This window comes from Sus scrofa, chromosome 4 (assembly GCF_000003025.6).
Source record: "Sus scrofa isolate TJ Tabasco breed Duroc chromosome 4, Sscrofa11.1, whole genome shotgun sequence".
In the NCBI taxonomy this organism is placed as follows: Eukaryota; Metazoa; Chordata; class Mammalia; order Artiodactyla; family Suidae; genus Sus; species Sus scrofa.
In genome coordinates this window covers 38,374,644-38,398,050 of record NC_010446.5, presented here as the reverse complement: position 1 = coordinate 38,398,050, position 23,407 = coordinate 38,374,644, and the positions used below count along the sequence as shown (strand labels likewise).

General features: G+C 44.1%; 3 long non-coding RNA genes across 3 annotated transcripts in view; 1 reads left to right on the top strand and 2 right to left on the bottom strand.

Annotated features, from left to right (window-relative positions):
* Nucleotides 1–11,970, top strand: part of LOC102163076 — an 83,274-nt gene extending 71,304 nt beyond the window's left edge. Inside the window, exons 2-3 of the long non-coding RNA XR_298323.3 lie at nucleotides 4,706–4,948; nucleotides 10,519–11,970. This is a non-coding gene — a long non-coding RNA (uncharacterized LOC102163076). The remainder of the gene's footprint in view (nucleotides 1–4,705; nucleotides 4,949–10,518) is intronic.
* LOC106508344 overlaps nucleotides 1–23,407 on the bottom strand; it is a 44,904-nt gene that overhangs the window by 13,355 nt on the left and 8,142 nt on the right. The window lies entirely within an intron of this gene.
* On the bottom strand, nucleotides 12,143–22,953 carry LOC102163156. The gene is made up of 3 exons (XR_298324.3): nucleotides 22,847–22,953; nucleotides 17,045–17,126; nucleotides 12,143–14,818 (listed from the first exon to the last, which is right to left on the bottom strand). It is a non-coding gene; the product is annotated as an uncharacterized LOC102163156 (long non-coding RNA).

Sequence of the window (23,407 nt, the reverse complement as noted above, 5' to 3'; positions counted from 1 at the left end):
GGATGAGGTCTGTAATATCCAGAATGCTGCTAATAAATTATAAGGGAAAAAGAGAGGGAAGGGAATCTATGCATTTTAAGAGATCTATAAGATCTATTTGACTAAATTCCACTTGGGAACCCTGTTTGAATCTTGATTTAACAGAACAAAAAAAATTAAAAGACAGTTGAAAAAATTTAGTGACGATCTGACAATATTAGGAAATTGTTGTTGAACATTAGCTGATTGATGTCTCTTGCCATTATGATAAAAATTCACTCTCTGACCTGGCATTTAGTGTCTTCCACCTGAACCAAAAGATTGAGTTTTAAGGTCTCTATGTGCCACTTAGTAGGCTATGTATCCTTGAGGAAGTCATTCAGTGACTCAGAGTCATTTGTGAAATGGGTACATCAAAATATACCACCTTCCTGGATTATCACAAAAATATGAACGTGTGAGTACTTTACAAACCATGTAAGCCATCTCTCATGACTAACCTACATAATTTCTTCAAGCATACCTGAGTCTGCCTTTATTCATGAAATTTCTCCTTGCCCAGCAGGGTCCCCTCTCTCTGGTCTGCTTATGGATGTTTCACCCTTCTTTCTAACCCCAGCTCATGTTTCACCTTCTTCATGAAAACTTTCCTAAGTAATTCAGCCTATGGTGATCTGAACTTTGCTTATCCCACCCCACATGCACTTCCCACCTTCAAGTCCAACCTGTGGGAGGATTGGGGAGGGAGGAAGTGTTAGACTCATTGCCAGTCTAATGGTACTTCAAATTCTGGTCTTCTTCCACAATCTGCCTGCTACTGTTTGCTTTTCAGAGTTCTCAGATGGTGTCCCATGAATTCCCTCCTGGTTTTATATCTGTACTTTATTGGAAGAGACAGGATGCAATGTGCTTATTCCATTTTACCTAGAACCTGTACAAAACATATTTATTCAGATTCATCTCAGAACTCAACCTCAGAAAAAGGTAGTGATGAATTATGTAGATTTATTAGACTCTTAATTCCTCTCTTTTATACTGGCTGCTGAAAAGCTAAAAAAAATATATTTAGCTCATATAATTGAGCTGCAGTGTCTGGCACACAGGAAGTGCTTCGTAAATGTTAGTAATTTCTACCTGTCTGTTATCTGTCTGTCCTGTTATCCTCCCAAAGCTAAATGTTATGCTTAGTAGAATAAATTTTCTCAATATGGTTTTTGCATGTAATTTTCCTCATTCTCACGCCTTTTATTACTTGGCTTTTCTTGCAGATCTGTGATAGTAGTTTGGGAATTATTTTTACCACACTTGTCTTGTGAGTTGCCTCAAATTCTGTTTGGAAGTAGTTGAGCCATAAATCAACAAGTAAATTCTAAAAATACTGTATTTGTGGAGTATTTTTATTTGTGGAATATTTCAAAGCTGCTTTTACACCTGTTTCCGTAGTTCATCCTTAAAAGTACCCCATATGAGTGAGAAACAAAAAGTGGCACACACCTCTATAGAAGAGAAAGCTGGGGTCCAGCCAAGACAGGTTGGCTTGAGGATGATCCTTCAGGCAACCATCCAACTCAACCACTCAACCAGAGATGAACTGTCTTACATTTTTTATTTCTTTTCACTGCTGCACGTGTGGCATACAGAAATTCCCAGGCTAAGGGTCAAGTCAGAGCTGCAGGCCTACGCCACAGCCACAGCAACAGCAACACAGGATCTGAGCTGCATCTGTAACCTACACCACAGCTTGCAGCAACGCATGATCCTTAATCCATTGAGTGAGGCCAGGGATTAAACCTGCATCCTCATAAACACTATGTCGGGTTCCTAACCCGCTGAGCCACAATGGGAATGCCCTGCCCTGTTTTACATTTTTTGCCTTCTATTGAAGGTTGTACCAAGGCTACAAGCAGTTTGGAGCTCCAAATGTCCTTGGGGACCCTAGGCCTTAGGAAATCCACGACAAGGACTGTCTGTGGAGCCGCCTTTTCTCTGACTTACCCAGACCCATAATTGGTTTATCGATACCTTAGGATCCAGGGGTCCCTAGGATGCTGGCCACTTGATGTCACTTGAGGGAACATAATAATGGTTTCTCTGCCTTCTAATCTGACTTAGCATAGAGACTCACCTGCTGAACAGGTAGACCTGTCTACTTAGTGGGCTCTCCAGTCCTCTTCCTGCCCCTGCAGCCAAGTGTCTCCTCTTGAGAGATGAGGCACGGAAACTGACCTCCACTGGCAAATGTGAAAGATGATCATTGCAACTCTTTCCAATTATTCACCTACATCCTGGGGCTCCTCTTTTCAGTTCAAAAGGAGGAGCAGCATGAGCCTTGATCACAGAAAGGCCAGTCTGGACCCAGTGCCTGTGCCTCTCTTCTTCCTTCTCTGTCTCCCTTAGTCACACGTGGGGCAAAGATTGCAGCATCTCTGTCTGAGAAGGAGTCTACCCAATGAAGATGTCCTTGTCTTTAGCAGTACTGGGAAAGTGATGCCAAAAAGCAGAAGGCTACTAGGAGAGAGCTACTCAAGAGGCTTCTTAATACATATATGGAACATAATATTTATTATCTTAACCACTTTTAGGTGTACAGTTTAGTAGTGTTATGTATATTCACCTTGTTGCATCTCTCTTGCCTCTTGATGTTTTTTTCCTCTCTGCTTTTTTTTTTGTAATGATGTTTATTTTTTCCATTATTGCTGGTTTACAGTGTTCTGTCAATTTTCTACTGTATAGCAAGGTGACCCAGTTATACATAACATGTATACATTCTTTTTTCTCACATTATCATGCTCCATCATAAGTGACTACATATAGTTCCTGGTGCTATACAGCAGGATCTCACTGCTTATCCATTCCAAAGGCAATAGTTTGCATCTGTTAACCCCAAATTCCCAATCCATCCCACTCCCTCCCCCTCCCCCTTGGTAACCACAAATCTGTTCTCCATGTCCATGATCTTCTTTTCTGTGGAAAGGTTCATTTGGGCCATATATTAGATTTCAGGAGGCTTCTTAATGAGTCCATTCCCCAAGTTCCCAGGGCTTTAGCAGCCCTAGCCAGGGCCCTCACATTCCTTGGGCTCATCTTGAACTTTGGCTATGTCCAGTGCCAGGGTGCTGACATATCTGAATATGGTCAAGGTCAACAGATCAGTACTGGGAGAAAGAGTATTCTGAGTGAGTCTGGACCTGTCATTCCTATGACCTGTAGCCCAGTCCCCATGGACTCCCACCTCAATTCCAAGAGGAGGCTATGGAGTGTTACAAATATGGCAGTAGCCGTTTCTTCCTCCCTGTCTCCATACCCTGTGCAGCAGGATTTTGTAGATCCTCCCAGCAAGAGCTAGAGTCTATTTCCGATCTCCTTGATTCTTGGCTGATTCCATAACTTTCTGTGGCCAGTAAAATCTAGTATGAAACATTTTCCAGTTCTGAGCCCAGGTTTTATGAGGCCTTACCCTTTTTTTCTTTCTCTTGGGACTTCTCTCTCATCCATGTGACCAAGCCTGAGCTAGCCTGCTGGAGGATAAGAGGCCATGTGAGCCAGAATTAGTCAATCCTAATTATTCTAGTCGAGACTCCAGTTATACAAAAGTGCCCAGTCAAGATCAGTAAAGTTGATCCACAGCTTGGCCATATTCACAAGAAGAAGGCCAGCCAAGATCAGAAGAGTTGCCCAATTAGTTCCAGCCTAAATTGTCATCTTACAGACAGAATCATGAGTGATAAGAAATGCTTATTGTTTTAAGCCACTGAATTTGGGGGTAGTTTATTACATAGTACTGCTAACCAGTGTAGGAGCTGAGCACTAAAAGAGCCATTTCTCTACTGTATTTTGGGATATTGGAAGCATAAGGTTTTAGTGGTACCAAACAGCCAACAGAGACAGGAAATGATGGCAATGGTTGTTAGTAGCAGTTCAAGGTTGTGTCTTTGGGGACATTGCTGCTATTTCAGCACTTGGCTGTGACAGGAATAGCCAGAGCAGGAAGAGAATGGAATAAACAGGAGCCTATGGAATCAGCTGGAGAAGCAGTCTTAAAACTGTCTCCAGGGTCTCTCAAGAATATTTAGGAGAAACATGAAAGGGCTGGTAGTCTTACAAAGTGAATATGACTGCAGCCAGAGAGATCAGATAATTGGAATATTACATATGAGGATTTGCTTGTTGAACTTTTTTTAACCTCAAATAAGAAATTATTTAAAGACATAAGAAATAAGAAGTTGTCATAAACTTATTACACATGAATTCTTCCAAAGAGTGAAAAAATAAAGAATTTTTAGGAGTTCCCTTCGTGGCACAGTGGAAACAAATCTGACTAGGAACCAGGTTCGATCCCTGGCCTCTCTCAATGGATTAAGGATCCGGCATTGCCATGAGCTTTGGTGTGGTTCGCAGACGTGGCTCTGATTTGGTGTTGCTGTGGCTCTGGCGTAGGCTGGTGTCTATAGCTCTGATTAGACCCCTAGTCTGGGAACCTCCATATGCCACAGGTGTGGCATAAAAAGACAAAAAAAAAAAAAAAAGAAAATAATTCTGTATTTTGTTCCTATTGCCAATTTCTTGGGGGATATTAAGGACGAAAAGTGAGAAATGGGTGTGACTGATAGCATTTATGACATATTCTTTGCAAACATCAAAAAATAAAGTGTGCAACAATAAATATGCAGTTATTGTGGCAGAGAAATCTGATCCTTGTTCATATTTTGTTCTCTTTTACTTCCAGACAAGTACAGGATTACACATCTCTGCTCCCCTTCTGTCAGGAGAGGCCACGTGACTGGTCCATGGGTGGTGAACAACAGTGATCCTGTCATTTCTGAGCTGAAGCATTTGCTCCTTCATCTATGACCTTCCACCACTCTTGCTGCACACTTATGGTAGAGCTGCAAGGTGTTTTTCTCTGTCTGCTGGGATAACTGAGTCACAACATGGAGGGCAGCTGTCTTAGAAGCCACCCAGACCTTCAGTGAGTATTGCATGAACGTGAAATCAAGGTCGGTTATGTCAAGCCACCAAAGTCTTGGCATTGCTTGTTCCCAAAGCATTCCCTGACCTAGTCTGACTGATAATATTGAAGGACTGAAATTTTTAAAATCTGATTAAAATTAAAAATAAACTATTGATGCTACAAGTAAGTTACAAAAATGGGAAAAAAATTATTGTGCTGTTGTATGCAGATTATACATGGTTTAATTTTTGGCAGGCAAGTTCTAGTGTTCAGAGGCACATCCAAGAAACATTGTGAGTATGAACATGATAAGGAGAATTTTATCCATTTGGCCGAAGTCAGAGGAAAATTTGATAATATTATGATAGAACGTTTAGGCATAATATAAAAATCAACACCAAATAATATTGCACCTATTTAGGGGATGAAATACAAAAATAAATTATTAAAATTATGGCAGATTCAATGAATGAAATCAGTCTGAATAAGGTAAGAAGGGCTAAATATTGTTAATTATTTTGGCTAGAAACCTGACGTTGTATTTGAGACACACTCCTGATGAAAATAGAATAGATAACAATTTTGTTAGAATTGTAGATTCCTAAAATGCAAGTATTTCTATATATAAACATGTTTGGGGAATTTTTTCCAGTAGATGACAAAACTGAAGAAGGGTTATAAATAGTGTCAACAGGCCACTTACAAAAAGAATCAAGGATAAAATAATGATCCACGGGTATCACAATACGGCAAATATGCATGGAAAACACGACAGATTGAAACTGATGATTCTAAGAAATAATTCTAGGGCATTTTCTGTTCCTTGCATGAATATTTTAATCTTGGTAGTAAGTGGTGCAATAAAAATCTCTTCTGACACAACTGATTTTTTTTAATACCATCCAGGATCTATACAACTGCTCTTCAGCTTCACTGAAACCTTGTGTATTAAAAACACATTTACCAAACATAAATTTGAAACATTGTCAAATGCATGATGGGAAGTTGAGTTTATGCCATTATGGCACTAAAAACTCAATTAGAAAGTCTAAGCAATTCTTTTTTTAGAAATGTTGCTATATTAATAAAGATATAAATTGTAGAATTCAAGCCAAAGTTATGATTTCAAAAACATCCACTATTAAATTTATTTGCTCAGGGTTAATTTGGTAAGATGTTTTAAGTAAAAGTAGCATTATATCAAAAATAATACAGGAGCTAAAATTCAACATATTGTCCAAAGAAGCATCCAAAGAGGTTGTATATCTGCAGACGCTTGTTGCAGTGAGTGGATGAAAGCATGCAAGTTGCTTCCTGCTGGGGCCTCAAGAATGTTGTTGGGGTCCAGACTTGGGGTTAGAGGGTATGGTCGAAGCCCCTTTCTGGGAGGAGGTGAGCCTGTCTTGCAGCATGGTAGGCAGAAGAACAATCTCTGTGGAGAGGCTTCGCCATTGAAATTCTGGAATTTTCATGTCCACACACCAAGGGTCAGTGATCTTTTCTGCACAGATCCCCTGTAAGCCCTGGCCTTTGGTAAAACTTTGTCAAACTCCACAGCTTAACTTAGGTCTTGACTCAAGGTAGGAAGTGCAGTGTGTCCACAGCAGCCTGGGAGGCAGTGACCAGGCAGCAGGAGAAAACAGGGGATGCAGTGAGATGCTGTGAGAACAGTTGACAGAGGTGACAACCAGCAGGGATTACAGTGCAGAGCTCACCACTGGTACACAACTCAAGTGACCACCAAGACCACACTATACGCCAGCACACAAAACTGTTGAACGTTTGATTCAGCCCTTTCAGTCCAGTTACACAGAAAATATTTTTTGAGGAATAATGATGCAGCAGGCCCTATTCTAAGTTCTCCCTGTGCCTTCATTAATTTAGTCCTCAGCCACCCTATCAATGTGCCCATTTTATAGACTAGGAAACTGAGGCTCAGAGAGGTTTCATTACTTACCTTAGGTCAAATTAGAACAGGCTGCTGGAACCTTAACCCCAGTAATCTGGCTCCAGAATTCACATGCTTAATCAAGGTGAAACAGAATCTAGCCTTATAACCAAAGGGCTCACCACAGTGTTCTGAGTTTTTATCCCCCCACACACACACCTCCCAAGAGACAAATACACACACACACACACACACACACCCCAAGAGACAAATCCAAAAGCTGCCACCAGCTCGAAACTGCTTCAAAGCATCAGAGTTTCAGCTATGTTGACACCCTGCTTCAGAATCTGCCCCCCCATCAGCAGGGTCACACTGTCTTTGCACACAAATGTGGATTTGCTACCTCTTCGGGTGGGCTACGAGCCTATCAGTGCCCCACAGCTGGCAGCCCTCAGCAAAAGGAGCAGGCATTGCATGCTTGGGAAGCTCAGGGTGGGGGTGGGGGTGACTCATGAGCACACATCCCCTCTCATGATAGTGGGGGCAGATGGGGAACCTGCCTTCCAGAGAGGCGGAGGCCCTGCAGGAGCCGTGTAGAAAGGAGCTACCTTCCCATTCCAACCAAAGCTCTGGCTACATCTTAAGGTCTGACTTACCAAAGTCAAGGGACACTAAAGGGAAGGCGACAAATTTGTTCTAATTTGCCAGAACTTTCCTGGTTTTAGTACTGAAAGCCTCACATCTTGGGAAGCACCACCCCATCCCCATCCCAGGCCCCAGCAAACCCTAACAGTTGACACCATGATCAAAGTAGAAATCAAAGGAAACTCTTCCTCATAGCCTCAAGCCTATGTATTTCTCTGGATCCATGGAAACCAGGAGCTCCCAAAACTGTCTTCATCCGGCTACAGACCAGTCCTCACTGCTCACTGAACAAGGGGACGTGACATCCCCCTAGGAGCACTGAAGAAAAGGCACTGAGGACACAGGCCCCAAATTCCATCTGCATGTTCCCATCTCCCCAGAGGGCGCAAAAAATTGGACACTGGGAGATGGAGATGCTTGGTGGCTGGAGTCACTCCCGGCCTCGGGCAAATTTTCCAGGCTTTTCCATCTTTGGATGAGATGGCAATATTCCCCCTTCATTTCAGATCCACATGGCCCAGTTTCAGAGATAGGAGGACTTGTCCAGAATGTCTGTGATTAAAGAGACCACAGATTTAAATCAGTGAGTTAATGTATAGGTGACAAAACATTTGGCATGAATTGGCTGGGATGGACAAGAAACTGTGATCCATTCCACGGTGCCCTCGGTCCACTGATTCTCCTGAGAGGTCTTGGTCCTCAGCACAGCTACAGATATTCACTGTGTATAATCCAGGCCTCATCTAATGATATAAGTAAATAAGCTCTGGACAGGCAGTGAAAACAAATCACTAGTCCATCAAAATCCTTGGGGTAAATTAGTTCAGCAGACTGGCCTAGAGACATGCGTCGTGACTCACCCTTACCCAGAGTAAATAAGGGAAGATTAAGCCCAACTTGATTGAATCATACTGAAGCTTGGCATAGCTCAACAAACAGATCAGCCTGAAATCTCACATTAGGAACACATAATCTCATAAAATTTATGACTGTTATTGCTCACCACATATGTTTCTGGGTTACTGTGTGCTGGGCTCCATGTAAGCTGCATCGCTGGGGTCTTGAGGGGCCTGCCTGCTGATCCACAGCGTATTTCAAGAAAGAAGACACGTTCCTGGTTGACACTCTTTGGCATGAGTGTCAGCATGGCCTGGCTGCTGCAAGGGCGGGGACTAGAGGGGGGATATTGGCAATGGGGAAGGAGGCTTACACTGTGCCCCAGGCAGGTCTTTTTGTGCCCCAGGCAAGCTCTGGTTGAAAAGCCAGTGGGGAGTCTGGCAGGCAAATCTTCTTTCCCCTCTCTAGGCATCAGTTTCCTCACTTGTTAAAAGAAGGTGATAGAATTGGAGAATCTCTAAGGGATTTTTCAAGACGTACGTTATCAGGGTCTAAGAAAGAAGATCAAGGGGACAACTTATTTAAAGAAGAATCAGAATTGAAATGTTATCAGGTGAGATCAGTAGAGCAGAGGGATGCAGGAGATGGTGTGGCTTTCTAAAGGCAGGGATGGGTTCAGGAGGCTATGGAATGCTAGTCTAAAAATCTGGGAGGAAATGGTAGACGGCTAATTGCTGTGACAGGTTTCTGCTGCCCAAAGCTAAAAAAGTCAAAATATGTTTTCTGAACTGGCATCACCACTCCACCTTCTATTGCCAGTTGATCTAGGCTTTCTTTCCTCTGAGCCTAAGCACGACCTCAGAATCCTTCTCAACACAAAAGCCCACCCATCGTATTTGCAGGTGAGGGAGAAATACTTTCCACCCAAAATGACCCTGAAGCTCCTCTGGGTACAAGATAAGAGATTCCAGATGTGGGGTTCCCATCATGGCTCAGCAGTAATGAATCTAACTAGCATCCATGAGGATGCAGATTTGATCCCTGGCCTTGCTCAGTGGGTTAAGGATCAAGCATTGCTGTGAGCTGTGAGCTGTGGTGTAGGTCTCAGACTCGGCTGGGACCCCCACATTGCTGTGGCTGTGGCATAGGCTGGCAGCTGCAGCTCTGATTCAACCCCTGGCCTGGGAACTTCCATATGCCGCAGGTGTAGCCCTAAGAAGACAAAAGAAAAAAGAGAGAGAGAGAGACAGCTTCCAGATGTGACTACAGGGACTCAGAATGCAACCAGCGAGGAGCAGAGCATGAGAGAGGGAGTGATTTCCCAGCAGTGAAGTGTTCTCACTTGCAGGAGATGGTCACTGAGGTTGAAGTTCAGGGACTCCAATGATGAAAAGAGGCCAAGCCCCATAAGCCCTTGATTCAGTTGCTGGAGCAAAGAGTAGGGCAGGAGATTCCAGGCTCTCAAGGTCATGTAACCCAGGTGGTTCCCACTTATGGAACCCACATGTAGAAGGAGCAGGTGCCTGCTGTGCTGACGCTGGTGTTCCTCACTCCTCCCTGGCTGCACCCATCCCTGCTCCAACCTGACCACTTTATCTCAGCAGTCTCCTGATCAGCCATCCCTTCCCTGCGAACAGTCAACGTCTGACTCTTCCGACCTTTAGGCACTCTTCCAGGCTTTTCCCATTCAGTTTCCAGCACTGTTAGCTCCATCCAGAAAGAGTTTTGAACAAGAGAGTAACCTTTTTCTTTCTGGCTTGTTCATTTTCATTATGATTTTCACAGCCAATTCCAGTGAATCTGATACACTAAAAGTCCCTACTAGTCATCTGTGTTCTTCTAAATAATCTTAGACTTGATTTGAAGTCTACTTCTGTTAATATTTTGCCTTTAAAAAATGAAAGAAAATAGTTTTGTTTTTTTCTTGATTGTAACTCAGCTATGAGCCAGGGGTCGTGCTGCCCCTCAACATCTGTGTAAAATCTTCTGACAGATTGTATTTCCCAAAAATGGCCACAGAAATATTTTTAATCCCACATGGTCATTCTAGAACCTTGCAACTCCTCCAACAAAAGATGGAGCCTGTGTTGTCTCTCTTGATCTTGGGTGGGCCTTTCGACTGTTTTGACTAATAGCATGCCATGGAAGTGACTTTGTGTGACTTCTAAAGCTGGGTCAGAAAAGCAATCCAGCTTCCACCTGGGTCTCTCTCTCTCAGGACACACGCCTTTAGAGCCATGAATATAAGAAGTCCACCATCCCCAAAGAAGCCCAGCTGCAGGTACCATGTGGAGAGACCCCACAGAGAGAGAGAGAGAAGTTCTCCAGGAACCTCAGCTACCTGAGCCTCTCCAGATCTGGCACCAGAAACACAAGTGGGGAAATCTCCTCCATGACTCCAGCTGCATCCACCTGAATACAACTGCAGAAGGGACCCCAAGTAAGAACTGCCCAGCCAAGCCCAGACATCACTCAGAACTGTGAGAGAAAACAATAGATGATTTTTGTTGCTTTATGCCAATAAGTTTGGGATAGCTTGTTATGCGGCAATTGCTAACCAGGGCAGTTCCCCTCAAGCTTGAGCAAATCTATGCTCCATGGGAATCAAGAAGCTTCCCGAGATTTCTCCTGATTGATATTGGAGTGGAATGGCTTGTTCGTGGTGGGTTATGTGTCCTCAGATGCTGCCTCTGTCCTAGGCCATATTAACTCTTATGAGAAGTCCAGCCCCAGTTTCAGTTCCCCAAATGAAAATCACTCAGACCAAGCATTTGAGTGAGTAGTAAACTTCATGCAAAATTTAAAGAGACATTGCCAACCACACAGGCTTCTGTCAATGGGCTTCCTCGTCTATACCCATACAAACATCCCTTCCCATTCTCCCCCTGCCCTTCAGGTTGCTCTGGGCATCCAAATTCTTCTCTTGCTACGAAGAGTAATTCAGCTCCTCTTAAGCTCCCAGTCCAAAACACCCACACTTAAGTGCCTTAAGAATCCAGCCCTGTACTTCCTTTGTGGTGCAGTGGGTTAAGGATGGGGCATTGCCACAACTGTGGAGCAGGTCACAACTTCGGGATGGATTAGATCCCTGTCCAGGGAACTTCCACATGCCTTGGGCATGGCCAAATAGTAATAATAAATAATAATAATAATAATAATAATAATACAGCTTTTTCTGGAAACTGTTGCGGTTTAGACAGGCATTTTTTCTTATATGCACATACATTATAAAATGTAAAAAAAAAATACACACAGATTAAAAAAAAAATCAAAAACTGCCTCCAAATCCCATTACCCAGAGGTAACTACTGTTAACATCTGTGGTAAATATCCTATCCGTACACCCCAATTTTTACCCAAATGGAGTCACATTATCCTTGTTCTATATTCTCCTCAGGCATCATTAGTAATAATAATTTTATCATTTATTTAGTACCTGGTATGTACTTGGTAGTTGCATAAAAGAGACATCATCTTTTTCCTCAGGGACTTTGGTGAGAGGCAGGGCTGGGATCTGAATCCAGGCCCACCTAACCCTAGGTCCTATACTCTAACCACATAAGCCTAGGCTCCTATCTGGGTCCATATCCCAAACCTACACACCACTGCAGAGAGACTGTCCTGGCCCTGCACATCTCGAACCTGACCTAGTGCCCTGACAAAGTCCTCTCTCCTCTCTAAAGGATTCAGAGATCTCGGGTCTGTGGTTGGGCTCATTTTGCCTGGTGGGGCTGAGTCTCTGAGAGAAGGGAGGGTCTGGGTTTGCAGGAGGGGCAGGACAGAGCCAGATAAGAGCCTCCTCTGGGCTCTGCTGTGCTAAGAGTCTGGGGGTAGCCTCCTGTGAGTTTAGCATGTGTCATCTGCCTCCACCCCCCCTCACCCCAGGAATGTTCGTCCTGAGTCTTGAAGATTGCATTAGTGAGGGCCAGCTGTAGGAGGACATGCCTGTGGGGAGAGTCTGTACTTGTTCCCTCAGCCTTGGAAGACTTTGCCAGGTGGGACTTGCTCTTCCCTGGGAAGGAACACAGTGTGTTCTCTGTCACCCTTCCCCGATGAGCCCATTTTCTGAGCAGAGCCCCAGGGAACCAGCATCTGCTCTGTTCCCTTCCAGAGGGACTTTGGGTAGAAGGCCAAGGTAGGAGAAGCCATGCTGACTGTACTGTAGACCGCAAAGAAGGGAAACAGCTTCCAGGGAGGGCCTGATTTTTCCTTTGATAGCTTTCATGAGCCTTGAGCTAAAGGTGGAGGTGGAGGAGAATTCAAAACTGTCCCCCAGCTGTTCCTGCAGTTTCTGACACTTGAGGGAGGCCAAGAGCAGCCAAATCCTTTTTCAGCTTGAAGGTAGCCCTGCTTTGCTGTGGTCCCCCTTTGATGCAGGGGCTGTCAGACAGTCATGGTTCAGGGTAGAAGCTCAGAAGTCAAGCTTGGAATCTGTGAGACCCAGACTTGAATCCTGGCTGCCCACTTATTAACTGGCAACCCTGGACAATTTCCTTAACTTTATGATCCTGGGCTTCCTCCTCATCTTAGTTTGGTTTCTTCTGCAGAAACTTACCCTAAAAGAGCAGCTCTAGTGCAAGCAGTTTGATTGGGAGGTGATCCCAACAAGCACCAGCAGGCGAGTGGGCAAGGAAGGAAAGTAAACCAACAGGAGATGCACTATCAGACAAGTGGGCAAAACTGAAGCTTAATTCCGCTTCGGGACAGTGTAGCACCAATGTCCTGACATTATCCACCATTACCCCAAAGGGCAAGGGAGCTGGGGTAGTGATCCACCAATTGCTATCAGTTACTGATTAGTAGAGGGCTGCCCCTGGGGAGGGGATCAGGGGCAGTCCTGTCTCTCTGGCCTGCTCAGAGAGAGCAGGTTCCCATAGCCAGAGAAGCCATTTGGCAGAGTCACAGTATAGGCCAATGAGATGTGAGAAGTTTGTAGCAATGTCCCCTCCTCTTGCCTTCTTCTTCCTGGCTGATATGCAGACACACACCTGGAGGTGCAGCCATCCTCTTGAGAACCTGAGGTAACAGCTCGAGGGAAAGACAGAAAACAGCCCTGGGGTCCTGAGGCCTTGAAAGGGACCTCTAGACAGCTGCCCCAGGCTGTTTGTTCAAATGGCCTCAGTCGTCTTTGTTACTCGCATCTGAAAACAATTTCTCACTGAAAGGTGGGGGAACTCTGACTCTTTCCCAAGGCACTGCAGATGGGTAAATAAGGCCTGGTTTATCTAGATGTCCCATGACCAATGAATAAAAATACCTCTCTCAGGTAGCTTAGGTCCAGAATTAAGGCTGGAACCCCTTGTCTGTAAAAGAAGGGGGTTGGACCAGGTGATGGCAAAGGTTGGTTCCAGCCCTGGAGTCCAGCGTGGGAGAGGAGGCCACAGTGGGAACATCCTGTGAGTGCCACTCCAGCTGAGCTTGCTAAGGGGGTGAGAGGCACAAAGAGACACTATCCTGGCTATTGCTACATCTTTTTACCCAACTTCCAGCTAAAAACGACCACTGGACAGGAAGGATACACCCAGCAGAGTCTTCAGGACTGGAGGATGCCAAAAACTGTGTGCGTCAGTCAGCAGGCAAATGGAAGAACCAATTGACAATGAAAGCCAAGGACTTGGAGGAGTTGTATCATTTAGATCTGGAAAGTGGGTTGTCATGAATGTACTTGGGTGGTGGAGCCTTTATGGAGCTGATTGTAGAGATGGAACAGAAGCAGATGAGAAGAGATGTTTTCTTAACCTACTGGAGCTTTGAAATTCAGAGAGGTGCTCTTCCCCTGACACATGCATGTATATTCATAGTGCATGCTGGCAGGTGTGTTTGTGTGTATGTGTGTGTGTATGTATGTACACGCACATGCGTTGCCCCTTGGCTTTCAGGCTGGTTAAGAGGAAGGCTTTTTGTTCTCTCATCTCAGCCCCGGAGGCTTTCTGATCTCCAAATGGCACCTGCCATTGCATGGAGATGGGAAGAGACAGGAGCAACTGGGCACCCTGTGCCACCTAGCCTACATATACATGACACAGACAGTGAGCCTGCAAGGCAAAGCTAATCACACCCACTTGACAGACTTTGAAGACTCATCTTGATGGGACAGAACTCAGGACAGGGCAGAGCCATTCACTCTGGTTTCTGTTCCTGCTTCTATAACTTACATCAGTATGGCCAGGGGCACATCAGCTAACCATTGAGAACCTTAATTTCCCAACTGAAAAAGAGGGGCAGTTTGAAGTTGGAGACACATTTGATAGTTCCTACTCTGCTCAATGTCCTATGTCATAGTGAATATGGAATTAAATAACATTTGTGAATTTTTAAAAAATCATCAAGAGCCATGACAATTAAAGGATTATAATGATTTTCCACAACAATAATCATAAGCTAAATTTGATTCTGGCTTTAAAATGCAAATAGCTGAAACTCAATGATGTAGAACAGATCAATTTGGGGAAAATTATACTCCATCTGCATTTCACAAAGCTAGTGGACATGCACATTGCCACAGCCATGAGAAGGACCTGAAAAAAGGAAAGGTTCATTAATTCAGCAAATCTGTCCAATTTCTGTTGACTCAAAGGCACAACAATTTATTCATGAATAACTCTGCTAGGCTTAGGGGGAGATTCGATGATTAAAATATATTCTTAAAGCCTTTAAGAGACTTTAAATGATCATTTGTTTTCTAAATAGGTCTCACTGACACAAACTCTTTAAAATGTTAGATCTCAAAAAAATCCAAAGCCAGAGGCTGGCTGGCAATCCTTCTGCTGGTTTTATAAAGTTGATGGAGGACTCCCATTCTGCTGAGACAAGAGACTGCATAAATAAGCACTCACAACCAGAGTTTTGGGATCTAATCCAATGAAACCCTCCATCAATTTAATCTGACACTGCTTTGGTAATTTTTCTGGACCAGTTCTGAATTCAGATCATCTATCCTATTATCCAACTGTGACTCCCATCATTTGACCCAATTTTGAGTTTGAAAGAAAATGTCCCCTGTTGTTCTGTGGTCTTCTATTTTTTCTGTAATGCAGCTTGCCTTCTTTAATCCTCATAAATATGTGACCCAAAATTATGGCCCTATTTTCTTACTCAAGACCTCTCACTCCTAAATTGTCTACTAAGCCCTCTGCTTCCATTCACTCAGCTGTAGCTTTCTGGGAAGCCCCTGCTAACTGTGATCTATGGAGAATGCTATTTGGGGTGAGAGGAAGGTAGTGTCTCTTGGAGCAACTAAAGTCACCATCCCATGGGATGCAAGAGCGGTACTGGGTCCCATGCAAAAGAAGAAGAATGGCATCTCTCATGTTTTGTGGGTGAGCCGAAACAGCTGGGTTTGTACCCAGAATGTCTTTAATATCTTCATGAAAATAGCCCCTTTGGCTTTCTTTCTAGGCCCTCTGTCTGCATGGGGGAGGGTGCCCATGAGGCACTGACCACTCTGCCATTCCCTCCATCCTTTAGTCTCTCCCTCTCTGCCTTCCCAAGGCAACTCTGCTACCAACTCCCCTCCATGCTGTCCAGCCAACAAAAGGGCTGTGCCTGTCACTTCACATAAACAGGCGCTCAGAGTTTGACAGATGGACCATCAGTTCAACCAACAGTGAACCTCCAAATCCCATTCTGGACTCAGCTATAACATCCTGCAATGTGAATTTTAGAATTCCAGATTTTCTGTCCTATTGTAATCCATGTGGCAAACCATGTGTTTCAGTTTTAAGGCTTGACAAATATGGTCAACATGGCTCTGAGGCCTCGTACTGGCCTTAAGTCCCTTCTGACTCATTCACAGCTGTCTTCAAGCTCAGGACAATCTACACCTTCTCTGCCAAATGCCTTCTAGGCCAGGCTGAGTGGTGGAGGGAAAGCCTGTGTCTCTCAAACACCCCCAGTGGTCCCTTAATTGGCCAGAGAGTGCCACACATCCAGGAGGAAAGAACTGACCCAAGTCAGAGGCCCAACAATCAGATTTTGTTTAGGATGGAAGGCCATTGAATCAGGCTTATTTATTTTCTCTGTACTTGTGTTTCCTCAGTTTTTCCACATTACTTCTAATTGGGGCTGTTAGAAAAGGGGGAAAAATTAAAAACCACTGATCTAGAGATAATGGAATATCTTGGTGGTTAGTGCATTAAAAACCAGCCAGCTAAAATGGGTTTGGAAGATCTTAGAAGGCAATCTCTGACTCAAACTCTGTACAAGTCAAAGCTGGGAGAGTCTACGGGCCAAGGAGCAGCTGTAATGCTGAAGGACCTTCCTCCCTCCCTAGTGAAAACACATGTGGGGACATGTGAGTGCTGAGCTTTCATCTCCATCTCCTTCTAGACATGATGTCTAGAGATGATGAGATGGGAATTGCCCTTTGGATCCGGGCTTCCCCAGTTGTCCCTAACATGTAGACCTTATCTGCAGCATGGCTCTATTGCCCTTTGCTTGTCTGCCTTGCTCATGAGACTTAATGAATATTTATTGAATAGATGAAGGAAAGAGGACTAGAACAAAACATACTTTGGCTGCCTCAAATGCTTTTCTGGAAAATTAGGTATGCATGTATGAATGGGTGGGTGAAGAAATAAATGAACAATCCAAGGTCTCTCAGTGAATGATGTGGTCGATGGAAATAGTCACACCATTTCTATTCCTCTTTCTCTCTTTGCTGACAATGTATAATTTAATTAATAATGTTAATGTGTCTATGATACAACTCCACTGTGTTTCCTACCATTCCTCTTGCGACTTACCTCCAGTAAGTTCCTCTTCCACATACACACACATATTCCCATATTTACTAAGAAAAAATCCCATTGCCAAATGGCATAGGTGCTGGAAACAAGAAGAAAGGTGGTGAATGAATTCAAAATACTTCTTTTCATTTAATAATTTACTCTCATATCAATAGGAGCTTTGGTATATCTCAAAGTTCCATGACTGAGAAGATAATTTCCAATAGCATAATCTTTACAATGACATTTCATTATTACAATTAATTATGTACTAATGAAGTATCCGCCACCTCTCCCCCAAAAGTTTATTTATTTATTTATTTATTTATTTATTTATTTATTTATTTATTTTGTCTTTTGTCTTTTTGTCTTTTGTTGTTGTTGTTGTTGTTGTTGCTATTTCTTGGGCCGCTCCCGTGGCATATGGAGGTTCCCAGGCTAGGGGTTGAATCGGAGCTGTAGCCACCGGCCTATGCCAGAGGCACAGCAACGCAGGATCCGAGCCGCGTCTGCAACCTACACCACAGCTCACGGCAACGCCGGATCGTTAACCCACTGAGCAAGGGCAGGGACTGAACCCGCAACCTCATGGTTCCTAGTCGGATTCGTTAACCACTGCGCCACGACGAGAACTCCCTCCCCCAAAAGTTTAGCCAATTGTTTTGATACTTAGGTAAGGCTTATTTTATTTTTTTTCTTCCTTTTTTGGGGGGCAGGGGTTGGCTTTTTGTTTGCTTTTTTTAGGGCCTCACCTGCAGTATATGGAAGTTCCCAGGCTAGGAGTCCAATCAGAGCTGCAGCTGTCAGCCTATGCCATAGCCACAGTAACACGGGAACCGAGCCATGCCTGCAACCTACACCACAACTCATGGCAATGCCAGATCCTTAACTCACTAAGGAAGGGCAGGGATCAAACCCTCATCCTCATGGATACTAGTCAGGTTCATTACTGCTGAGCCACAACAGGAACTCTGGTAAGGCTAATTTTAAATCAGCCACATCCATTTTTATGTGCCTTTTAAATATAACCCCACATAGGAGTTCCCTGGTGGCTCAGTGGGTTAAGGATCCAGCATTGTCACTGCTTAGCTTGGGTTTAATTTCCAGCCCAGGAAATTCTGCATGATGTGGGCATGGCCAAAAAAAAAAAAAAAAAAGGTAACCCACATAAATTTGAGTTGTCCTCGTGGCTGGTTCAGCTTTTTCATGGTCAAAAGAAGTAAACTTTCAAACTTCCAACTCTTAAATCCTTGAGAATTTAATGGAGCTTTAGGGATGGAATTTCTGGATGAAGTGGCACAAAGGTTTTTCACTATCCTAACTGTTTTTATGAGAAGTCACCAACCTATGCTCTACTCCCTTTGAATGCAATGCAGTAAAATCCTTCATCTTGCTATAACTTCCAGAGCCAAAAAACCAATTGCACAACTCTCTTCCAGAAGTATAAAGTTGCAGTCAAGATATAATATTGACTATGACTATTATAATAAGTCCACTCCCAAAACCCAACCCATCCCTCATTGAGCCTGGATTCTCCTCCCTTCTCCTTGTGGATACAGTTTGGAGGAAGGAATTTAAGGTGGTGGCATGCTGCCTCAGCAGTCTGCCCCCACCCCGACTTATTGCCTCATTACTGTCTGAGCACACCTACCCAGCTTCTGCCACCAGAGTCTCCCCATAGTTACAATCTCCCCATAGTTACAAACTTAAATGTTAGTTCTTGCCACAAATAAAACACGTGCCACTTACTCCAATGTTCAGGGCAGCCTACGGGTGATGCTATGTCACTCATGCTGAGGCCTGAGAAATGCCTCCCATGTGACTAACATAACCCCTCCAGGAGCAAATTCAGGGGCACTGTTTTCAGTCCTGGGCTGGATCTCAGGTGTCTTGAATGGGACCAGGAAAGCTGCTCTCCCATCCATCTTGCTTCTCAAGTTGAGACACAGTGCCCCCCAAATCATCCTCCCTGCCCCAGTTTGAATCTCATTATTCCATCTTGCTTCCAGAAGGTGCCATATTGCCTTTTTTGTTCCTCAGGCATGATTAGCCTCATAGCAAAAAAGGGAATTCAGGAAGTTTCTCCAAGTTTAAGATCTGATCTCATATTGCTCAGGCACTCTTTACTAAAAGTTGCTGATCTTTCTCCCCCAAGGATTGATCCAAGTGCTTCTCATTATCCAAGCCTGCTTCTATGGCTCCCTCGGGGATGCCTTGCTAGAGCAGCTCCTCCTACTGCAGCATAGAAGAACATTTGTGCTGGTGGTAGTTTTCTATGAACTCAATCTATAGATGCTAGCTTCCCTCTCTCTTACCCTTTATTCCCATTAGGGCAGTGCAGTGGTCAGCCAAATCAAATGTCTGGTGGCTTGAGAGCCTAAAATAATTTCTGCAGTTCAGTACTTCATCTAACAAGGTTTCTGTTCTGCCTTCAGTGCTTGCCAGGCCCCAAACCTTCCAAGAGCCACTAACACAACTCAAAGTCCTTTTCTCTGGTTCCTTACGTGGAACTTCCTGTGAATTTCTTATATTTCTAGTAGCAATCAGCTTGTATAAACAGTTCAAAGCTGACTTGATTGCAAGCCCCACAGTAGCAGCTGTGCTTCTGGCTGTCGGTCCCAGCTAGAGCAGGGCAACTACTTTGAACTAACCCAAGTGTGCTTACCATTTTCTCACTCCTTGTATCAAAGTCTCTTACTTCTTAGAACAGAGTTGGGTGTCTATGAGGATTAGGTTAAATGCTAATGTCCAATTTACAAATTCTTGTAGATATCCTCCATTTGACCACTTTACAGGACCCTGCATTCATTGACTCCTCTGTGTGGTACCGCCTGTTCTCCTTTAAAATTCTAATTGTAATGTTGGAGCAGTCTCCACCTTTCTCTCCACCTTTCCTGTGCTATAGTGCTTATACCTCATTCACCTACATTTGTTTATATTATAGTTCCACCACTTTGGCAATCCCAGAAGGTAAATCTGTGGCTCAGGTCTGTGTCTATTATTTTAATCTAAGAAGCAGAAAACTGCCTTAAGCAAAAATCCCACTCAGGCCCCTCAAATCTAACCCGCACAAAATTGAGTCCATTTATGGTTCTTTCTGCATGGGGCTACATTCTAAAAGCATTCTCCAATCCAACTTGGAAAGCATGGAGAGCTTTTGTGACATAAACTGACTAGTCCTTCACCAAATCTGATTCTTCTTCCACACAGCTAGAGAATATTTCCCAACATCCCTTGCAATTAGAGGTGGTCATGTGACTGGGTTCTGACCAATGAAATGCCAATGGATACAATGGGTACCACATCTAGGCCTAGGCTCTAAAAACATCCCACATCCATCTCCACCCTCTTTCCCCTTCTCCAGTCTGAAGGTCGGTCAGCTCTGCGACACTGGAAGGATATGTTGAAGAAGGAGCCCAATTCCCTGAATCGCCACGTTTATAGGTGAGCTGCCTACCAATGTACAACAAATATTTTGAACTTTATGTAAACAAGAAGTAAACTGTCATGTTTGAGCCACCATACATTTATTTATTATACTGGTTGTATACTATAAAGGTATACATCACCTTACCTAATAGCACATTACACAGAAAAACTTCTTCAAAGATCTTCTCACCTCCTTCCTAACCACTCAATCACCTTCTGAAAGGACCTGGTCACTCCCACAATTCACTAAGAAATAAATCTAACTCCCATACTGACAACTTTTGTATTGAAGAGCTGCTTTTTTTTGTCTTTTGATCTTTTCTAGGGCCGCTCCCGCAGCATTTGGATGTTCCCAGGCTAGGGGTCTAATCGGAGCTGTAGCTGCCAGCCTACTCCAGAGCCCACAGCAACTCGGGATCCGAGCTACGTCTGCAACCTACACCACAGCTCGCAGCAACGCCAGATCCTTAACCCACTGAGCAAGGCCAGGGATCGAACCTGCAACCTCACAGTTCCTAGTCGGATTCGTTCACCACTGAGCCATGATGGGAACTCCTTGAAGAGCTGCTTTTAACCTTATCCTGGAATTCTGGTAAATTTAAAAGCCTTCCTCCTGACACATAAGTTTTGCCTAAATAAGTTAAATATGTTTTCTATCAGTCTTATTCAGACCTGGAAAAAGTAAACTTCATTCCAGACTACAGAGGACAGATAACTTTTGAAATTTCAAAATAATCTAATAGGAAATAATTAAAATAATGTGGTGTTCTTGTACAATAATCATTAGAAAAGCAACATTCATTGTATTAACAAGATAGGAGAGACTCTGCTTGTAGGAAATAACCAACTCCCCTCAAACCTCAGTGATAGAATCCAACCCAAATGTAGCTCACAAACATAGAAAGTCTGCTTCAAATCCAGGACACTCCAGGGCAGCTGTGCTCCATGGAGTATCTCAGGGATCCAAGCTGCTTTGATCTTGTGGCACCATCATCTCAATATGTACTTCCACAGCTGGGCAAGAAAACACTTGAGCCTCTCACACTGGCAGGATAGTTAAATGCTCTGGACCGCATATGACAAAGCACCTCTAGACACAGTATATTGGCCAGAACAAGTCACATGACTCCTCCAAATTTGGAGAGGGTGGGAAAGTCATCCTTCTGTATGCCCAGGGGGAGAGGAGAATTGGATATGGTGAGCAGAAAGTATTAGAAAACTCTACCTTTGAAACTTTTGATTTTGGTTTCTTAGTATTCATGCTATGAATTTCTAAGTCCAAATTTTTCTCAGAAATAATCCTCTAATTTAAATTTTTGCTAAGTCATTCGGATTTCCCAACTCTAGCTAGTTAGAATGACTACAACGTAAGGAAACAAGTTATAAAACAAGAGGAAAAGAAACAAGAATCCCAAGAGGATTGCAGGTTTTCTCAGGAGACATGAGGTGTGGCCTGGGAGGCCAGTCCAGGGTGGGAGATGGCCAGGAGAAGAGGCATTTCTAGCATCGTGTTCCCCTCATCTCTTAGTCTCAAATCACACAGCTTCCTACCATGATAAAAATATCCAGAGCCTCCGTCATTTTAGCAAGATTTAATTAAAGCTGCCCTAAATTAAGAATATCTAGTCATTGTTTGCATTCCTAGAGGCCTATGTTTAGTTGAGTCGCACGTAAGCAAAGAGATGAAAAATTAGCTTAATTTTTTGGCTGCGGGGAAGAGTGTGAATTGGTTTTCTGTCACTTGTGGGGAACATCTTGTGTCTTCCCTCAGCTGGGTTTCTCTGATGGGATTGCTTCTTCCCACCCTCCTGAAGGTCTCTGAGGACAACTGCTGCTTGGCTATGACCTGAGGAAACCTGTAGGGCCCACAGACAGACCAGTTCAGGGTGGATGGGGTCAGGGAGCTCCTCTTGAGAACAGCTGTGCCCCCACCCCTGCCCCAGGTCTCTGGGCAACCAAAAGCTGACACCAAGTAGGTCACTTGATGGGAGTTTGTCACCCACAGCGCCAAGCTGAGCACTGGGGAGGTGTTCAGAAACCCACCTTACTGTCTCAAAAAAATGCATCAGGGAGACTTCCGGAATCACTGGGTGGGGTGGGGGAGAAAGGCTGTAGAGAGGCCATGAATGAAGTGTGTAAGAACAAATCTCTAGAATCAGCCCGTTTTGCTTTGAATCCCAGCTCTGTCTCTGGTTGGCTCTGTAACCGTGAACATGTTATTCCACCTTTCTGTGCCTACTTAACCTCAAAAAAATCGTAATTCATACCCCACAGGGTCATTGCGAAGATTAACCTAGTTTATAGCATGAAACCCTTGGAAGAATGCCTGGTGTATAGTGAATGACCAATAAATGTTAGCTTTGGTTATTATTATAAAGGAGCGCTACTTACCTCTGGGAACTCCCACTTGGTCTCCTGTGGCACCCCTCCCAGACACGGTACTTCCGAGTGCCTCTCTGTTTAAATACTGCAGAGCTTTTGCTTTATTTTAAATCCAGGAAGCTGACTGCCTTGATGGACTGACATGTAAGCCATGTGTGATCTGCAAGTAGGGAGCACTGTTAGAAGGATGGGACCCCATCAGTCATCGAGAGTTTGAGTCCACTAGTAAAAATGTTGTGGAAACAGCCTAGAGCGAAGAATCTTTCAGCAAACCCAGAGCAGACTCAGGCCCTGGAGTAACCATGGAAACAGAAGCCCCGAGAGGGATGGGTAAGTGGGTGGATGGATGGATCCATCAATGGGCGATGGATTGGTGATTGGGTGGGTGTCACTTTCACAGAAGAGTGAGGGCCTGTGGGCAGCAGCTGTGAGCACCTCTGAGCTGGGGGAGGTTGGGGGAGCTGGCAGTGTGTCCTAGGACAGACTGTTGGGCGTGGTAAAAAGCCAAACAAGACAGGGCAGAAAGAGAATCTTTCCCTGAGAGATTTTCCCCAAGTTCCCAGCCTAGGA